Here is a 19,856-nt window from a genome sequence, read left to right as displayed (position 1 = left end):
CATATCCATGTACACATATAATATCTGTTTCACAGAAGGAGAACGCTGTTACTGGAATGTTAGTGGTTACCAGAAAAATGTATCAATTTACTCATGAAAATAGTGTCTTGGGTCGTGTACACTTTCTGAAAGTATTCAAACCCCTTCACTTTTTCTGAAAATGTTTACTTAACAGCCTCATTCTAAAATTGATTACACACAATACCCCAGAATGACAAAATGAAAACAGGTTTTTAGACATTTTTGCAAATCTATTTATCACATTACCTAAGTATTCATACCCTTTACTCAGTACTTTGTTGAAGCACCTTTGGCAACGATTACAGCCTCAAATCAAATCAAAATGTCTGTGTCACATACACATGGTTAGCAGATGTTAATGTGAGGGTAGCGAAATGCTTGTGCTTCTAGTTCCGACCATGCAGTAATATCTAACAAGTAAAAATAACCTTACAATTCAACAACTACCTTATACACACAAGTGTAAAGGAATGAATACAAACATCTACATAAAAAATATATGAATGAGTGATGCCCAAACGGCATAGGCAAGATGCAGTAGATGGTATAGAGTACAGTTTATGAAAACATTATGTAAAGTGGCATTGTTTAAAGTGGCTAGTGACACATTTCATTACATCAAGATGGCAAGATGCAGTAGATGGTATAGCGTACAGTATATACATATCAGATGAGTAATGTAGGGTATGTAAGCATTATATAAAGTGGCTAGTGATAAATTGATTACATCAATTTTTCCATTATTAGTGGCTGAAGTTGAGTCAGTATGTTGGCAGCAGCCACTTAATGTTAGTGAAGGCCTTGACATAGAAGCTGTTTTTCAGTCTCTTGGTCCGCGCTTTGATTCACCTGTACTGACCTCGCCTTCTGGATGATAGCGGGGTGAACAGGCAGTTGCTCGGGTGGTTGTTGTCCTTGATGATCTTTTTGGCCCTGTGACATTGGGTGGTGTAGGTGTCCTGGAGGGCAGGTAGTTTGCACCCGGTGATGCGTTGTGCAGACCTCACTACCCTCTAGATAGCCTTACGGTTTTGGGCTGAGCAGCTGCCGGACCAGGAGGTGATACAGCTCGACAGGATGCTCTCGATTGTGCATCTGTAAAGGTTTGTGAGTGTTTTTGGTGACAAGCCGAATTTCTTCAGCCTCCTGAGGTTGAAGAGGCGCTGCTGCGCCTTCTTCACCACACTGTCTGTGTGGGTGGACCATTTCAGTTTGTCCGTGATGTGTACCCCGAGGAACTTAAAACTTTCCACCTTCTCCACTACTGTCCCGTCAATGTAGATAGGGGGCTGCTCCCTCTGCTGTTCCCTGAAGTCCACAATCATCTCCTTTGTTTTGTTGACATTGAGTGTGAGGTTATTTTCCTGACCCACACTCCGAGGGCCCTCACCTCCTAGGGTTGTTACGTACCCTCACCATCTAGGGGTGGCCCGTCAGGAAGTCCAGGACCCAGTTGCACAGGGCAGGGTCGAGACCCAGGGTCTCGAGCTTAATGACGAGTTTGGAGGGTACTATGGTGTTAAATGCTGAGCTGTTAATCGATGAACAGCATTCTCACATAGGTATTCCTCTTGTCCAGATGGGTTAGGGCAGTGTGCAGTGTGATGGCGATTGCGTCGTCTGTGGACCAATTGGGGCGGTAAGCAAATTGGAGTGGGTCTAGGGTGTCAGGTAGGGTGGAGGTGATATGGTCCTTGACTAGTCTCTCAAAGCACTTCATGATGACAGTGAGTGCTATGGGGCAGTAGTCATTTAGCTCAGTTACCTTAGCTTTCTTGGGAACAGGAACAATGGTGGCCCTCTTTAAGCATGTGGGAAAAGCCAGCTGGTCTGCACATGCTCTGAGGACACGGCCAGGGATGCCGTCTGGGCCTGCAGCCTTGCGAGGGTTAACACGTTTAAATGTTTTACTCACGTTGGCTACAGTGAAGGAGAGCCCGCAGGTTTTGTTAGCGGGCCGTGTCAGTGGCACTGTATTGTCCTCAAAGCGAGCAAAAAGTTGTTTAGTCTGTCAGGGAGCAAAGCATCGTGGTCCGCGACAAGGCTGGTTTTTCTTTTGTAGTCCGTGATTGACTGTAGACCCTGCCACATACCTCTCGTGTCTGAGCCGTTGAATTGCGACTCCACTTTGTCTCTATACTCACGCTTAGCTTGTTTGAGTGCCTTGCGGAAGGAATAGCAACACTGTTTGTATTCAGTGATGTTTCTAGTCACCTTGCCCTGATTAAAAGCAGTGGTTCACGCTTTCAGTTTTGTGCGAACTCTGCCATCCATCCACGGTTTCTGGTTGGGGAATGTTTTAATAGACGCTGTGGGTACAACATCACCGATGCACTTGCTAATAAACTCGCTCACTGAATCAGCGTATTCGTCAATGTTGTTGTTCGACGTTATGCGGAACATTTCCCAGTCCACGTGATTGAAGCAATCTTGAAGCATGGAATCCGATTGGTCGGACCAGCGTTGAACAGACCTGAGCGCGGGTGCTTCCTGTTTTAGTTTCGGTCTATAGGCTGGAAGCAACAAAATGGAGTCGTGGTCAGCTTTTCCAAAGGGAGGGCGGGGGAGGGCATTATATGCGTCGCGGAAGTTAGAATAAGAGTGGTCTAGGGTTTTGCCAGCCCTGGTAGCACAATCGATATGCTGAGAGAATTTGGGGTTCCTTGTTTTCAGATTAGCCTTGTTAAAATCCACAGCTATGATAAATGCAGCCTCAGGATATGTGGTTTCCAGTTTACATAGAGTCGAATTAAGTTCTTTCAGGGCAGTCGATGTTTCTGCTAGGGGGGGTATATACACGACTGATTATGATCGAAGAGAATTCTCTTGGTAGATAATGCAGTCGGCATTTAATTGTGAGGAATTCTAAGTCAGGTGAACAAAAGGACATGAGTTCCTGTATGTTGTTATGATCACACCATGTTTCTTTAATCACAAGGCATACAACCCCGCCCTTCTTCTTACCAGAGAGATGCTTGTTTCAGTCGGCGCGATGCATGAAGAAACCAGGTGGCTGTATCGAGTGAGCCATGTTTCCGTGAAACAAAGGATGTTACAGTCTCTGATGTCTCTATGGAAGGCAGCTCAGATTTCGTCTACCTTGTTATCAAGGGACTGGACATTGGCGAGTAGTACGCTCGGGAGCGGTGCGCGATGTGCCCGTCTACGGAGCCTGACCAGAAGACCGCTCCGTCTGCCCCTTCTACGGCGTCGTTGCTTTGGGTCACCGGCTGGGATCCGATCCATTGTCCTGGGTGGTAGGCCGAACCGAGGATCTATTTCGGGAAAGTCGTATTCCTGGTCGCAATGTTGGTGAGTTGACGTTGCTCTTATATCCAATAGTTCCTTCCGATTGTATGTAATAAAAAATATGATTTTCTGGGGTAACATTGTAAGAAATAACACATAAAAAGACAAAATTCTGCATAGTTTCCTAGGAAGGTGAAGTGAGGCGGCCATCTCTGTCGGTGTCGGAAGTACCGGAAGTCTGCTTCGTATGACGCTACAAGCTTGGCACACCTGTATTTGGGGAGTTTGTCATATTCTCTGCAGATCCTCTCAAGCTCTGTCAGGTTGGATGGGGAGTGTCACTGCACAGCTATTTTCAGGTCTTTCCAGAGATGTTCGATCGGGTTCAAGTCCAGGCTCTGGCGGGGCCACTCAAGGACATTCAGAGACATGTCCCAAAGCCGATCCTGCGTTGTCTTGGCTGTGTGCTTAGGGTGGTTGTCCTGTTGGAAGATAAACCGTCTCCCCAGTCTGAGGTCCTGAGCACTCTGGAGCAGGTTTTTATCAAGGATCTCTCTGTACTTTGCTCCATTCCTCTTCCTCTTGATACTGAGTAGTCACCCAGTCCCAGCCTAATTTGGGGTTATAAGGGGATAAGAAAGTTGTAAGTTCATGAAGCAGTTATAAGTTATATTCTTCAAGAATCAATGGATTCGAATCAGCTTTCATCGGCTCAGTAAGAAATATTGCTCAGTGTTTACTAGGCAGAGATTGAAAATGTTGCAGCTTCTCTTTAATGTCCCTGAAAACCTCTGAATAGGATGCAAGAGCCTTGAGGAGAGGGTCCAAGAGTAAGATGTGTGTGTGTGTGTGTGCATGCGTGTTTATGCTTGTTTCCAAAGCATGGCTTGATTGCGTCGTTAGCTTGCCTGCCAAATGACAAAAGAACATGTGTGTTACCATAATATCCGAGAACGTGGTGTTTGGAGGATATATTGACATGGGTGTTGCAAACCGTGCCAGTGTATCCTCCAAACACTGGCTTAGAGGGCATTATTACTTTTATATAACGGGTTACCACCATATTTAAAATAAGATTGACATAGTTTGATTAAAAAAGTTTTTGTGATGAATTAATTCATACTATTTAATCCTTCCACGAGATATAGTCCAACACAAGGGTTGCTACCCAAGCCGGCTGGTAATTCGTTCAATCGGTTCAGTTGCTAGAGACGCGACCCAGTCGTTCCTTCTAAATGTTCCATTGACATACTGGCTGGCAAAGTTCCTTATCTTTTGCTTGCTAGCTAGCCAACTACTACAAAAAGTGCATCCAGAATAACAGCAAAGTAGCAGCAGACAGCATGGCTGCCTGTCTGTCTCGTCACGACTCCCAACATGGTCATTTTTATGGGACAGCTGGAGATCGAATTTAAATATTGAAACAATGTGGCAAATGTTGTAGAGACAGGCAGAAAGAGTTGTTGTTGAAAACCAAATGTTAGTCTAAATGAAATGTGAGATAATGTCAAGATGCTGTTTATAGTGGAGATCGTGTTTATAAATTGCTTGGCTGACGAGACAATGCACAGACAGATGGAACAGAGTAAATTGGCATTTTAATGTCATAGATTTAGCCGGTGGTAACTTGTGGAATAGACACTCAAGATTAGACCCATCCGTTGTATATTTAATTATAAAATAACAACCAGCTCTTCCTTCCTGTACAACCTTTCCCCCAGAATCATTGAGTGCTTTCTAGGAAAACACCATGAGCTATGTCATGACGTTGGCCTGTGGGTAAGATTTATGACCTCCCCCATAAATACCTTTCTCCCTTCCCTCTCTCTTGACTCTACAGAGGGACTCTCGAATAGCCTTTGTTAAACATAGAGAGTCTGGGAACATCAAACAAGTGGAGGGAAACTAACAATATTTCGGTAATAGAACCAGTTGAAAATATGCGTTGGTACTTAATGAATATGATGTCAGTTCGGTTGTCATCTGAGACATTATGACTGATGACAGAACGACCTAAACTGTATCTGGGAAAGTCTACACATTATAGTTATCAGATTCACATGGAATTGTTGTGCAATTCAAATGTTTAAATATACAATTATTTATGAAAAGATTAAATGTAATTTTAGCTTCCAAATGAGGCATTTGGGTTTTCTTAAGGTTAGGGCTCTGCTCAATCAGTGGCCCGCCCCTGTGAAGAGACATGGGTTGTAAACTATGAAACACACCCTTCTCTCCCTCCACTATATAAGCCCTTGACGAAAATGTAACCTCCTGTTCCGGGTACATTAGGATGACGGTCCGATGTCAGAAGGATTCATATCGTTCTACATATCGTTCTATATCGTTCTACAGAACGAAGCCAACCTCACCGTGAGCTTTGGTTGCGAATGGTATAAACTTTGAACTCTTATTCGTTACAGAAGTGATACATCCTAGCCATTGAGTTAGCAGCGACCTCTGTAAACGTGGGCTAGGAGAGGACAGACAGAGCATTCCGTCTACCACACAACGACGACACTACAACGTATCCCGGTCACACCCAGACACACTCTTCAAATGACAAAGGACTCTGTTGGGCAACACGGCCTTCCATATTGACTGCTATTGATGTAAAATATTACTAGGTCTTTCAGAGTTTATTCGGAAGACAACAGCTCTATAAACACTCTTTCGTGGTGCCCCGACTTTCTAGTTAATTACATTTACATGATTAGCTCAATCAGGTAATATTAATTACAGAGAAAGGATTGTATAGAATAGCATGTCATCTAACTTAACCCGGCATAGCCAAAGACACAACAGCTGTTTAAGTCCATAGACAAGACCAAAGCTTACATACGAGACTACTTCGAAGTCTTCCTGGTTAAAACCCTTGAGGTAGAACAGTGATACATTCCTGGAATTGGATATTGGACCTCTCTAGACATTATGAAAATAAAATCTAGCCACCAGAGCCAAATCTCCTATTGACATCATTGTATGAGTTAGCAAATTAGTATGTTAAGTTTGGTATGGTTACATAAGACAGAAGGTTACTGAAGGATGGGTTAAATGGAAACTGACATTTTGACACTGACTGTAGGTCTATAACCTCTCACATACGGTGTGGCCTTAATATTTAACTCCAACATAATTAAGCATTTCTTGCAGTCTAACACCAAATGTAGTGTAAATGTACACCAAATGTAGGCAAAATGTTGACTTGGTAACAGAAGTGGAGAAACATGATTTCTTTCTTTCTTTCAAAATCTTGAGAGAATGCGAATGCTCAGTTAGATACCGTCTGTAGCAGTTGCCAATGGGTTATTAGCCATTTCGGGAGGGTGAACAAACAGCTGACACGCACACCACTATCCCACACACGGAAACAAGTTGTCACAGTTTAACTCAGTCACAGGCCGATCCTTCTAGGAATATACTAAATTCAGCCTGGTCTCAGAGCATTTTGTATTATTTTGTACGTAATTCTCCATTTAATATGATATGTTACATTTCGTATGTATTCATTTGTGGATGTCCAGCATCCACTTCGTATGATATGTTACTAATTTGCAACGCGTATGAAATGATACGAATTCCAATTTGTTGTGGCTAACGCTAGCTAGCTAAACATCGTAGACTGCCTGGATCAAGGACTTGATGTGATGGGGCTCGGCCTTCCACAACTTGGATTATGTGACCTTATGCTCCACCGCTTGCCCTCATCTTCTCTAGGCTCCTTGTTGCCGCTTTCCGACCATCCTGCTGGCTCAATCCTCCTTTACTTCTGCTCGCACTTCCTCCTGCACCAGCTTCCCCCTGTCTTTCCCTTGGGCCTTGTTGTAGTGTGGTGTTGTAATGCTACCAAGGCCAGCTCTTCCGGTAATCATCGTGCTCACCAGCACGCTGTGCCGTACCTGTGACCAGCCTGCTCCACTGCATCCTGAGTCCTCCATTTCCTTCCTGTCTTCACCTCTATACCGGCCTGGGAAAATAAATACATCTAATCAAACAAAATATATCCAATATGCATGAAGGATAGTAATCTTAACTGAAAACAAGCCTTGTCAATTATCTCAAGCTTTTCCTCGCCATGGATATTTTTCGGTCTAGCTAGATAAGAACAGCAATGATGGTGCTAAGGATGCTGCTACTTCTGCCAAGGTCTTTCTCTGTGCCCCGCCCATGGACCACGATGTAGGCTACAAGGTTTCACTCAAAATTACCAACCAAGCTTGATATTGCAATCTTTTTATAGAGTTAAGGAAGTGCGACAGTGTCATCAAGCATCTTATTTATGGTGGCAAAAGTGAGTGGGCCTACTTTGGTGATTAAAAGTGTTTTATTTCATTTGAAATGTTATTTGAAACATGATATCACTTGGCCTATTACACCATCTCATATGCAGGCACAGCCATGTGTTTATAATAAACCATTACTACAACACAAACCATTATTATAACAATTTATAATAAACCCAGCGTGTAAAAGATCCAAACCATACAGAATTAAAAAAGTATAGGTATTAGGAAACCATAGCTGTATTCAAATACCCATACTAACATACTGTAAACTACATACTTAATGACTATATACTACATACTATTAGTTCATGAAAGTATACTGTAAACAAACAGTATCCTTTCATTTGAGCATACCAGCTCTTCGCCTGTCTACCGGATGTTGATGCTGTTGCTATGCATCCTCTTGCTAGCTAGTTAGCATAACAAATTACGAGTTAGACATCTTACGACTTTGGGTGTGTTCTTAAATTCAATCTGGAGTGCCAGAGTGCGCTCGTAAATTCTGAGCGTTGTCATATTTTCCGGTTGTAAAATCAGATCTTTTCGCTCTTGGCGAGCACACTGGATGCTCGGGCCAAGGAATAGGGTTGATTTGAGCATTCTGACCTTACAACGGCAGCCAAGCACCCAAGCTTATGTTGGCTAGCTTTCTAGCTACTTCCATACACAAATGAGACCACTCTGACCATTTTACTCGCCCCAGCAGAGCTGGTTAGGCAGTTTTTATGTTATCAAGAGCGTTGGTAACTGTGCTGCTAGAAACTATATGTCATGTCTTTACTATCATTAAATGAAGACTTTTAGTTATCAAAGATTCTCTGTAATTAGCATTTCTTCATTAACTAATTAATCATGTAACTGTAATTAACTAGGAAGTCGGGGCACCTAGGAAAATATTCAGATTAACTTTTCAGATATTTTCATATCTGATCAATAGTCTTCTGATTAATTAATTATTTATTTTACCTCACGTTAGTCTCATTCCAAACGTCGTAAATTGCTGGTTATCTGCACGAACCCAGTCTTCACTATGAGTCAGCCATACATCAATTGTCTTAAATAATTTATTTATTAGCTAACTAAACAATCACAGAATGCACACACAAACAAACAAAGTAAATATGGTTGCAAGAAATGATAGGGGAATGTGGGCTAAACCGGCATGGCGGCTTGTTAGACTAAAGGGGAGTGGGGGTCAGATGAGAAGTCACTACAGAGTTAATAATTTTAACAATTGAAATGCTAATCCTTTGCACATGAACGCTCACTCTTTTGGGAACAATTGCAATCAACATATATATTTACGCTCAGTGTGTCGTCTTGATCGCTGTTGAAAAGTTTGTTTCTTTTGTAGAATTGTCCGTTTCTCTTTCTCTGCCGAGGTCAGAATGGATACTTCAGAGTAACATTCAATGATGTTGTTATAGAATAGGTGTTTTGGCAGTTGTCGGTCTTCCCGTTCAATGATAACGAATTCCTAGCTGCAGACTAGTAATTAATATCAAAGACTTGTAATTTTTCTGTCGGTATCGATAGTCTAAGAGTTTAACCACGTGGTATGGTTAAAAGATTCAGCCATCTACTCAAACCTTGGCCCTCTCATTATTGAGGTAAGCTGGTCTGCAACCTTTGTCCTCTCGTGATTGAGAGAAACATGGTCTGTTGAGAAATTCTCAAAGTTGGGGTTTTATTCGAGAGTTGCAGAAAAGGGCCTGTCCCAGGATGCCCGACCCTAACTGGGCTGATGGGCGGTCCTCTGATTTAGTTATACTCAAAAGGGAATTGGAGTTTCTTTCATTAAACTGTCCAAAATCACATTTCACAATTTTACGAACAGTATCATCTTCACTCATTCATCTTATACAACAATTAGATGTAAACCTCATATCTGAGGCTATTATATAAACAACATTATGGTAATGTGGCCGTATTGTCTCCCATGAGTTTCACCAAATTGTACCAACTGGACCAGTTCGTAGCTGGATTCTTCACCGATCTTTTATACCTTCTCTGGAACATAAATGTTGCTTGTACCTCAAGTTCTGTGAGGTGGAAGTAATTCCTTTGTTCTCTATGAAAATTCACTCTTACTGTGGCTCTATACTGTGGCCATGAGGAGATGATCTCCTCCAGGAATTTACAATCTCTCTGACCACAGCAGCCTAGTTGTAAGAGACAGGGAGAGGGGGGTGGGGCTTGCTGTACCCAAAGAGGGCAAATAGTATGGTTAGTGAGGTTAGTATGAGTTTTCTAACACAGCTCATGTGTAACATGACAGAGTTCTTAAATGCAGACTCATGGCCTGTTAGCACAGGTGCCCCTTAATGTTAATTAAGGGCCTGGTCTGAGAAATAAATGTTTGACCTTGATACACAGAGCCACTGTAGAGCAGCTCAAGTAAGGAATCTGATCTACAAATCCTTGTATTGGCAAGTGATGACTACATGGTACTGGAGTTGGGGTATGCTGATGAGTATTGGGACAGTGATGGAGGAAGTGGATTTAGGGGAGGGAATGGAGTAGGAAGAGGTTGAAGAGAATGACGGAGCCAAAGGCTGAGGTCGAATCTGATGGGGATGGTTATAGTTTCAAGTTTTAGTGTCACATGCACAAGTACAGTGAAATGCCTTTCCTGTAAGCTCTAACCACAACAATGCATTAATCAATAACAATGTAACACTACCATATTTACAATGTGCAGGGATACTGGATCAATGGAGGTACTCTACCAGTCAAAAGTTTGGAATAGCTTTCCTTCTTAATGCATTTGAGCCAATCAGTTGTGTTGTGACAAGGTAGGGGTGGTATACAGAAGATAGCCCTATTTGGTAAAAGACCTAGTCCAGAATAGCTCAAATAAGTAGAGAGAAATGACAGTCCATCGTTACTTTAAGACATGAAGTTCAGTCAATGACGAACGCCCAAAGAAATGCTTCACAGACTTCAAGTAACAGACACATCTCAACATCAATTGTTCAGAGGAGACTGAGTGTATCAGGCCTCCATGGTCGAATAACTGAAAAGAAATCACCACTAAATGACACCAATAATATGAAGAGACTTGCTGAGGCCAAGAAACACGAGCAATGGACATTAGACCGGTGGAAATGTGTCCTTTGGTCTGGAGTCCAAATTTGCGATTTTTGGTTTCAACCGCTGTTGATGTTGTCACGTTCGTCATATGAATCGGACCAAGGCGCAGCGTAGTATTCGTACATTCAAATCAAATCAAATCAAATCAAATCACATTTTATTTGTCACATACACATGGTTAGCAGATGTTAATGCGAGTGTAGCGAAATGCTTGTGCTTCTAGTTCCGACAATGCAGTAATAACCAACAAGTAATCTAACTAACAATTCCAAAACTACTGTCTTGTACACAGTGTAAGGGGATAAAGAATATGTACATAAGGATATATGAATGAGTGATGGTACAGAGCAGCATAGGCAAGATACAGTAGATGGTCTCGAGTACAGTATATACATATGAGATGAGTATGTAAACAAAGTGGCATAGTTAAAGTGGCTAGTGATACATGTATTACATAAGGATACAGTCGATGATATAGAGTACAGTATATACATATGCATATGAGATGAATAATGTAGGGTAAGTAACATTATATAAGGTAGCATTGTTTAAAGTGGCTAGTGATATATTTACATAATTTCCCATCAATTCCCATTATTAAAGTGGCTGGAGTTGAGTCAGTGTCAGTGTGTTGGCAGCAGCCACTCAATGTTAGTGGTGGCTGTTTAACAGTCTGATGGCCTTGAGATAGAAGCTGTTTTTCAGTCTCTCGGTCCCAGCTTTGATGCACCTGTACTGACCTTGCCTTCTGGATGATAGCGGGGTGAACAGGCAGTGGCTCGGGTGGTTGATGTCCTTGATGATCTTTATGGCCTTCCTGTGACATCGGGTGGTGTAGGTGTCCTGGAGGGCAGGTAGTTTGCCCCCGGTGATGCGTTGTGCAGACCTCACTACCCTCTGGAGAGCCTTACGGTTGAGGGCGGAGCAGTTGCCATACCAGGCGGTGATACAGCCCGCCAGGATGCTCTCGATTGTGCATCTGTAGAAGTTTGTGAGTGCTTTTGGTGACAAGCCGAATTTCTTCAGCCTCCTGAGGTTGAAGAGGCGCTGCTGCGCCTTCTTCACAATGCTGTCTGTGTGAGTGGACCAATTCAGTTTGTCTGTGATGTGTATGCCGAGGAACTTAAAACTTGCTACCCTCTCCAATACTGTTCCATCGATGTGGATAGGGGGGTGTTCCCTCTGCTGTTTCCTGAAGTCCACAATCATCTCCTTAGTTTTGTTGACGTTGAGTGTGAGGTTATTTTCCTGACACCACACTCCGAGGGCCCTCACCTCCTCCCTGTAGGCCGTCTCGTCGTTGTTGGTAATCAAGCCTACCACTGTTGTGTCGTCCGCAAACTTGATGATTGAGTTGGAGGCGTGCGTGGCCACGCAGTCGTGGGTGAACAGGGAGTACAGGAGAGGGCTCAGAACGCACCCTTGTGGGGCCCCAGTGTTGAGGATCAGCGGGGAGGAGATGTTGTTGCCTACCCTCACCACCTGGGGGCGGCCCGTCAGGAAGTCCAGTACCCAGTTGCACAGGGCGGGGTCGAGACCCAGGGTCTCGAGCTTGATGACGAGCTTGGAGGGTACTATGGTGTTGAATGCCGAGCTGTAGTCGATGAACAGCATTCTCACATAGGTATTCCTCTTGTCCAGATGGGTTAGGGCAGTGTGCAGTGTGGTTGAGATTGCATCGTCTGTGGACCTATTTGGGCGGTAAGCAAATTGGAGTGGGTCTAGGGTGTCAGGTAGGGTGGAGGTGATATGGTCCTTGACTAGTCTCTCAAAGCACTTCATGATGACGGAAGTGAGTGCTACGGGGCGGTACTCGTTTAGCTCAGTTACCTTAGCTTTCTTGGGAACAGGAACAATGGTGGCCCTCTTGAAGCATGTGGGAACAGCAGACTGGTATAGGGATTGATTGAATATGTCCGTAAACACACCGGCCAGCTGGTCTGCGCATGCTCTGAGGGCGCGGCTGGGGATGCCGTCTGGGCCTGCAGCCTTGCGAGGGTTAACACGTTTAAATGTCTTACTCACCTCGGCTGCAGTGAAGGAGAGACCGCATGTTTCCGTTGCAGGCCGTGTCAGTGGCACTGTATTGTCCTCAAAGCGGGCAAAAAAGTTATTTAGTCTGCCTGGGAGCAGGACATCCTGGTCCGTGACTGGGCTGGATTTCTTCCTGTAGTCCGTGATTGACTGTAGACCCTGCCACATGCCTCTTGTGTCTGAGCCGTTGAATTGAGATTCCACTTTGTCTCTGTACTGACGCTTAGCTTGTTTGATAGCCTTGCGGAGGGAATAGCTGCACTGTTTGTATTCGGTCATGTTCCCAGACACCTTGCCCTGATTAAAAGCAGTGGTTCGCGCTTTCAGTTTCACGCGAATGCTGCCATCAATCCACGGTTTCTGGTTAGGGAATGTTTTAATTGTTGCTATGGGAACGACATCTTCAACGCACGTTCTAATGACCTCGCACACCGAATCAGCGTATTCGTCAATGTTGTTGTCTGACGCAATACGAAACATGTCCCAGTCCACGTGATGGAAGCAGTCTTGGAGTGTGGAGTCAGCTTGGTCGGACCAGCGTTGGACAGACCTCAGCGTGGGAGCCTCTTGTTTTAGTTTCTGTCTGTAGGCAGGGATCAACAAAATGGAGTCGTGGTCAGCTTTTCCGAAAGGGGGGCGGGGCAGGGCCTTATATGCATCGCGGAAGTTAGAGTAACAATGATCCAAGGTCTTTCCACCCCTGGTTGCGCAATCGATATGCTGATAAAATTTAGGGAGTCTTGTTTTCAGATTAGCCTTGTTAAAATCCCCAGCTACAATGAATGCAGCCTCCGGATAAATGGTTTCCAGTTTGCAAAGAGTCAAATAAAGTTCATTCTTATTATTATAAGAATGAACACTGAACAAACTAACCAAAATAACAAAACGATATGTGACTCTATACCAATGAGTGCTGACAGGCAACTACACATAGACAAGAACCCACAAACACAAAAGGGAAAATGGCTACCTAAATATGATCCCCAATCAGAGACAAGTGGGAACTGTCGCCGGAAGCTCTGGACTGGGAACTGTCGCCGGATGCTCTGGACTGGGTACTGTCGCCGGAAGCTCTGGACTGGGAACTGTCGCCGGAAGCTCTGGACTGGGAACAGTCGCCGGAAGCTCTGGACTGGGAACTGTCGCCGGAAGCTCTGGACTGGGAACTGTCGCCGGAAGCTCTGGACTGGGAACTGTCACCGGAAGCTCTGGACTGGAAACTGTCGCCGGAAGCTCTGGACTGGGAACTGTCGCCGGAAGCTCTGGACTGGGAACTGTCACCGGAAGCTCTGGACTGTGGAGGTGCACTGGAGACCTGATGGGTGGTGCAGGCACTGGTGGTACAGGGCTGAAGACACGCATCTCAGGGCGAGTGCGGGGAGCAGGCACAGGACGTACTGGACTCTGGAGGCGCACTGGAGGCCTTGTGCGTGGGACTGGTACAGGTGGCACCGGTTGAAGACACCCACCTCAGGATGAGTGCGAGGAGCAGGCACTGGACGTACTGGACTGTGGAGGCGCACTGGAGATCTGGAGCATAGAGCTGGCACAATGAGTCCTGGCTGATTGCTCATTTTAGCAAGGCAAGTGCGGGCGCTGGCACAGGACGCACTGGGCTGTGCAGACGCACCGGAGACATAGTACGCAGAGCCGGTACAGGATATTGTACCATCACTCATTCATATATCCTTATGTACATATTCTTTATCCCCTCACACTGTGTACAAGACAGTAGTTTTGGAATTGTTAGTTAGATTACTTGTTGGTTATTACTGCATTGTCGGAACTAGAAGCACAAGCATTTCGCTACACTCGCATTAACATCTGCTAACCATGTGTATGTGACAAATAAAATTTGATTTGATTTGATTTGAAATATTGTCGTCGTCACACCCTGACCTAACCAAAATATAAAGAAAACATATCTAAAGTCAGAGTGTAATAAATTCATGAAAAATCCTACAATGTGATTTTCCTCATTTTTTCCTCATTTTGTCTGTCATAGTTGAAGTGTACCTATGATGAAAATTACAGGCCTCTCTCATCTTTTTAAGTGGGAGAACTTGCACAATTGGTGGCTGACTGAATACTTTTTTTGCCCCACTGTATAACGTGATTTGACATTTTATCTGTGGCCAATGGCCTTGAGCCTTCTTGGATAGGCACTTCACAACTTTGGGATGGGGCGCAGGAGCATCGAAGAACATGTCCAAGAAGAGGCTAAGGTGCTGGTGAAAGCCTTCAGTGAATATGGAGGTAGATTGTTTTCTGAGTATTTTTCTTGCTTTTGAAATATATTTTATCATAACTTTATTGGCAATATCCTCGAGCGGAGCCTCAAGTGTAGACATATATATATATTTTTTTGCCAAATCACAAGCGAGGCCCCTTGATTAGGGAATTGTCTCTTCTGCCTAATGGTAAATCTGCCACTGGTAAAACCTCCCCAGTACAAAACCAGACAGAGCACTTTGCCAGGACCTGCCTCTCCCTCCAGGACCCTAGAATTAAATTACAAGGGAGTATAACATTTGTTTTGTAATCAGTGTAACTGAGAACTGGGGCAGGGGTAATGTCATCACAGATAAGGAAGTATTTGTATACATTATTCTCAGTATATTATCTTCAGCAAGGTTTTCACGCTAAACATGTAATTGAAAAGGTAACATTTTACTTTAAAAGGCATGGAAAATCTAGTGTTTAATTCAAACGTAGTTGTTGCTTCTCACAGCTATTTCTAAACGTTTCACCATCATAATATTATATACTTCATGGATAACCAATCAATTATTTTAAAGTAGTTGTCTGTCCTTGCTTTCCTTCTCTAATACAGATTCAGTTGTCAATCCCAAAGAATTGCTTTGCAATTGTGTTGGCAATGTGATCTGCTCCGTAGTCTTTGGACCCAAATTTGAAAATGATGACCCAATGTTTCAGCTCATCCAAAAGGCTGTTGATGCCTACTTCCATGTACTCAGCAGCCCTATTGGAGCGGTACAGTAACTTTTCAGCTCATCTCTTTTCATAGAATCTTCCATTGCTCTCAACTCCCTCACAGTAATTGCACAAAATGGCCTTGGGCTGACCAAGCCATTGTTTTCACTAACAAAACCCCCTCCCATTTCTTTCAGATGTACAACATGTTCCCTAGAATTGTTTGGTGCTTTCCAGGCAAACACCATGAGATGTTTGCTATCATAAACAAGGCCAAAGATTACACACAAAGGCAAGCAGAAATCCATCTTAATTCTTGGTACTACCCATCCCGGATCCGGGAGCGTTGTCATCAACGGACACTAATTAGCATAACGCAACGGACATAAATATTACTAGAAAATATTCCTATTCATGAAATCACAAGTTAAATGTATTGAAACACAGCTTAGCCTTTTGTTAATCATCATCTCAGATTTTGAAAATATACTTTACAGCCAAAGCAAGACAATAATTTGTGTAAGTTTATCGATAGCCTAGCATAGCATTATGCCTAGCTAGCAGCAGGCAACCTGGTTACGAAAATTAGAAAAGCAATCAAATTAAATTGTTTACCTTTGATGAGCTTCGGATATTTTCACTCACGAGACTCACGAGAAATCGACCGGAAATTGCGGTCACGACAACTCCGAAAAATATTCCAAATTAGCTCCATAATATTGACAGAAACATGGCAAACGTTGTTTATAATCAATCCTCAAGGTGTTTTTCAAATATCTATTCGATAATACAGGGTGAACTTCTTATTCATTATGAAAATATGGAATGTGGCTGGAATTAAGATACCATCCATGTCCACTTATGTGAGTTTGGCTATCATGAGTGAATAGACAAGTGAGAGGCCAATCTTTGGTTTTCCAACGTATTTAGTGACAATAAGTATGTGGAGATGGCATCCACTAGCCACCAGATATCGCTGTTTACTTACATAACTGATGGTGACTTATTCTCTTCTCTTAGGAGAAAGAAGATCCCAACAATGAGACTATGGTGATGACTGCATGGAACATTTTTGCTGCTGAAACAGAAACCACAACATCCACCCTAGAACACTAATTTCTGATGATGATAAAGTACCCTCACATTCAAGGTTCGCTGCTACCCAGCTCTTTATCGATTGTGTCCAAGTCTCCTAAACCTATTAGATAACATTATAATCCCCAAAAGAATAGTCCTTGACTATAAATAGTTTGACATTTATTACGATGTAGTTACATGTAATAACTCCAACAACAATCCGTACATGGTATCAGTGCAGCATAAAGTGTGACTTAAATCTTCCTAAGAGAGTGTTCAGAAGGAGATAGACAAGATGATTGGCTCAAAGGTTGCCCAGGGTTGACGACAGAGTTAAAATGCCCTACACGGATGCTTCACGAAGTCCAGAGATACATGGACCTCAGTCCCACCTCTGTACCCCACAAAGTGATCAGAGATACAGAGTTCTACAACTACCACATTCCAGAGGTGACCACAATTATGTGACTGTACCAACACTGAATGTTACATTCCACGATATTTTGTTTGACGTGGAAGTGTTAAAATAGTTTTACTGATCAACATGCAGTTTTCATAGCAAGTGAAGGGTGTTATTTTGTCATTCTTTCAGGGTACCATGGTCCTGCCTCTGCTGTCCTCTGTGCTTGTTGATCCCAAACTGTTTAAAAACCCAGATGAGTTTGACCCAGAGAACTTCCTGGATGAAAATGGATGCTTCAAGAAAAATGGATTCTTCGCTTTTGGAGTGGGTAAGATCATGCTGCAAGTAGTTTGTGGATTAAGTGAGTTCCTGTATCTATCATATCCACAAAAAAACATTACAATATGAGAGGATTGTGACTGCTCTTATCATGACACAAGGCGAGACCCAGATGCAGATGGTTGGAGTCTTACAATATTTAATAATCCAATAGGGTAAAGCAAGAGAATGGTCATGGACAGGCAAAAGGTCAAAACCAGTTCAGAGTTCCAAAGGTTACCGAAAGGCAGGCAGAATCAAGGTCAGGGCAGGCAGGATGATCAGGCAGGGGTCAAAACCGGAAAGACTATCAAAAAGAGAATAGCAAAAGGAGAACAGGAAAAACACGCTGACTTGACAAACATACAAGATGAACTGGCACAGAGAGACAGGAAACACAGGGATAAATACACTGGGGAAAATAAGCGACACCTGGAGGGGGTGGAGACCATCACAAGGACAGGTAAAACAGATCAGGGCGTGACAGCCCTAGCCTGGTGGAGCTAGCCTGATCCACCAGCCTAGGATTTCCCCATTAATTTAAAAAACTTAACAAGAAACCTCTGGTCAACTTCAATTCAGTTATAGGCTCAGCTGACTGACAATGACCTCTCCCTTCTCTTTTCCCTCAGGGAAGCGGGTGTGTCTGGGAGAGGCTCTGGCCAGAGTGGATCTCTTTCTCTTCTTTACCTCCCTCCTGCAACGCTTCACTTTCACCGGCACCAAACCCTTCAGAGGAGATCAACATCGAGCCAGCGTGCTCCAGCTTTGGCCGCATGCCACATTCCTATGATTGCTACATCAAACTCAGGACTACAAGTAGACACACAAGTATATCCATGTACACATATATCTGTTTGACAGAAGCAGAACGCTGTGACTGGAATGTTAGAGGTTACCAGAAAAATAAATCAATTAACTCATGAAAATAGTCTTGTGATGGTACAACACATTTTGCATATGCTTTTGACACAATGGTTGTGATTGGCACAACTGATATTATTGAGTTTGTTTGCAAACTTAAACCTACAGTGCTGTGAAAGTATTTTTCCCCTGTCCTAATTTTCTCTATTTTGACATATTTTTGCTATTGAATGTACTCAGATCTTCAACCGAAATCTATTAGATAAAGGGAACATATAACACAACGATTACATACTTACTTCATAAACAAAGTTATCCAACACCCAATGCACCTGTGAAAAAGTAATTGCCCCCTTACACTCATAACTGGTTGTGCCAGATTTAGCTGCAATGACTCCAACCAAACTCTTACTATAGTTGTTGATCAGCCTCTCACGTCGCCGTGGAGGAATTTTGGCCCACTCTTGCATGCAGAACTTCTTTAACTTTCAAGCATTAACTGCTCGTTTCAAGTCTTGCCACAACAGCTCAATTGGGATTTGGTCTGGACTTTTGACTAGGCCATTCCAAAACTTCAAATGTGTTGCTTTTGAACCATTTTCATGTACACGTGATTGTGTGTTTTGAAACACTGTCTTGTGGCAAAACCCACAAATGTTGCTAAGTTGAAGCAGTTCTGCATGCAAGTGTGGGCCAAAATTCCTCCACGGAGATGTCAGAGACTTATCAACAGCTACAAGAAGCATTTGGTTGCAGGCATTGCAGCTAAAGATGGCACAACCAGTTATTGAGTGCAAGGGGGCAATTACTTTTTCACACAGGGGAATTGGGTGTTGGATAACTTTGTTCATTAAATACATTAAATAAGTATACATTTAGTTTGTTATTTGTAAATGCAGGTTTCCCTTATCTAATAAGATCTGAAAGTAATCAGTTTTAAAAAATGTGCAAAAATAGAGAAAATCAGAAAGGGGGGTACCTTTTCACTGTCAGTGATACTTGCAAGAAAATAGACTGGCTAGCTAACAAAGTCATGAAAACAATGTTCGCTTCAAATGGACAGAAAGTATGTATGTTATGGTTCTGGATGGCCAGATAGCTAACAACAATGACACGAAACTGCCATGTCGTGGACCGTAAGTGGCTCGTTTCAGCTCATTTGATCTGGCTGTTGATACAATATCTTGTTTTGAGGTGTTTTGACTGTCACATTTCTGCTAATATGGCTAATATTAGCTATCTAGCTAGCTACCAACAACCATAACGATGTATTTGAGAGACCGGTGCTCACAAAATATAGTTTACATGTTATCAACAATCTAAGCCAATTCAGTCTGTTTTGCCCCATAGTTGTGCACACATCGGTTTTGTTGCTAGTCAACCAACACCATAGTGCACTCCAAGCTCATCATTAAGCTTCAAGTTCATCTGCTTCCACATCACTGACAACCCAAAATGGTCAGTCCATACAGACAATGTGGTCAAGAAGGTGCAAACTCAGGAGGCTGAAGAAATTTGGCTTTGCCCCTGCCCCATCCTCAAGGACCTCAGCCACCCGAGCCACAGCCTGTTTACCC

The 19,856-nt window shown here is 43.2% G+C and overlaps 1 pseudogene; it reads left to right on the top strand.

Moving 5' to 3' along the window:
- The first annotated feature begins 14,863 nt into the window (after window positions 1-14,863).
- LOC139385403 (cytochrome P450 2M1-like) lies at window positions 14,864-18,545 on the top strand (annotated as a pseudogene).
- The last annotated feature ends 1,311 nt before the right edge of the window (window positions 18,546-19,856 follow it).

Source organism: Oncorhynchus clarkii, chromosome 27 (assembly GCF_045791955.1).
Source record: "Oncorhynchus clarkii lewisi isolate Uvic-CL-2024 chromosome 27, UVic_Ocla_1.0, whole genome shotgun sequence".
Classification (NCBI taxonomy): Eukaryota; Metazoa; Chordata; class Actinopteri; order Salmoniformes; family Salmonidae; genus Oncorhynchus; species Oncorhynchus clarkii.
Note: the sequence above shows the minus strand (reverse complement) of the source record. Positions and strands in the feature narration are given on the sequence as shown.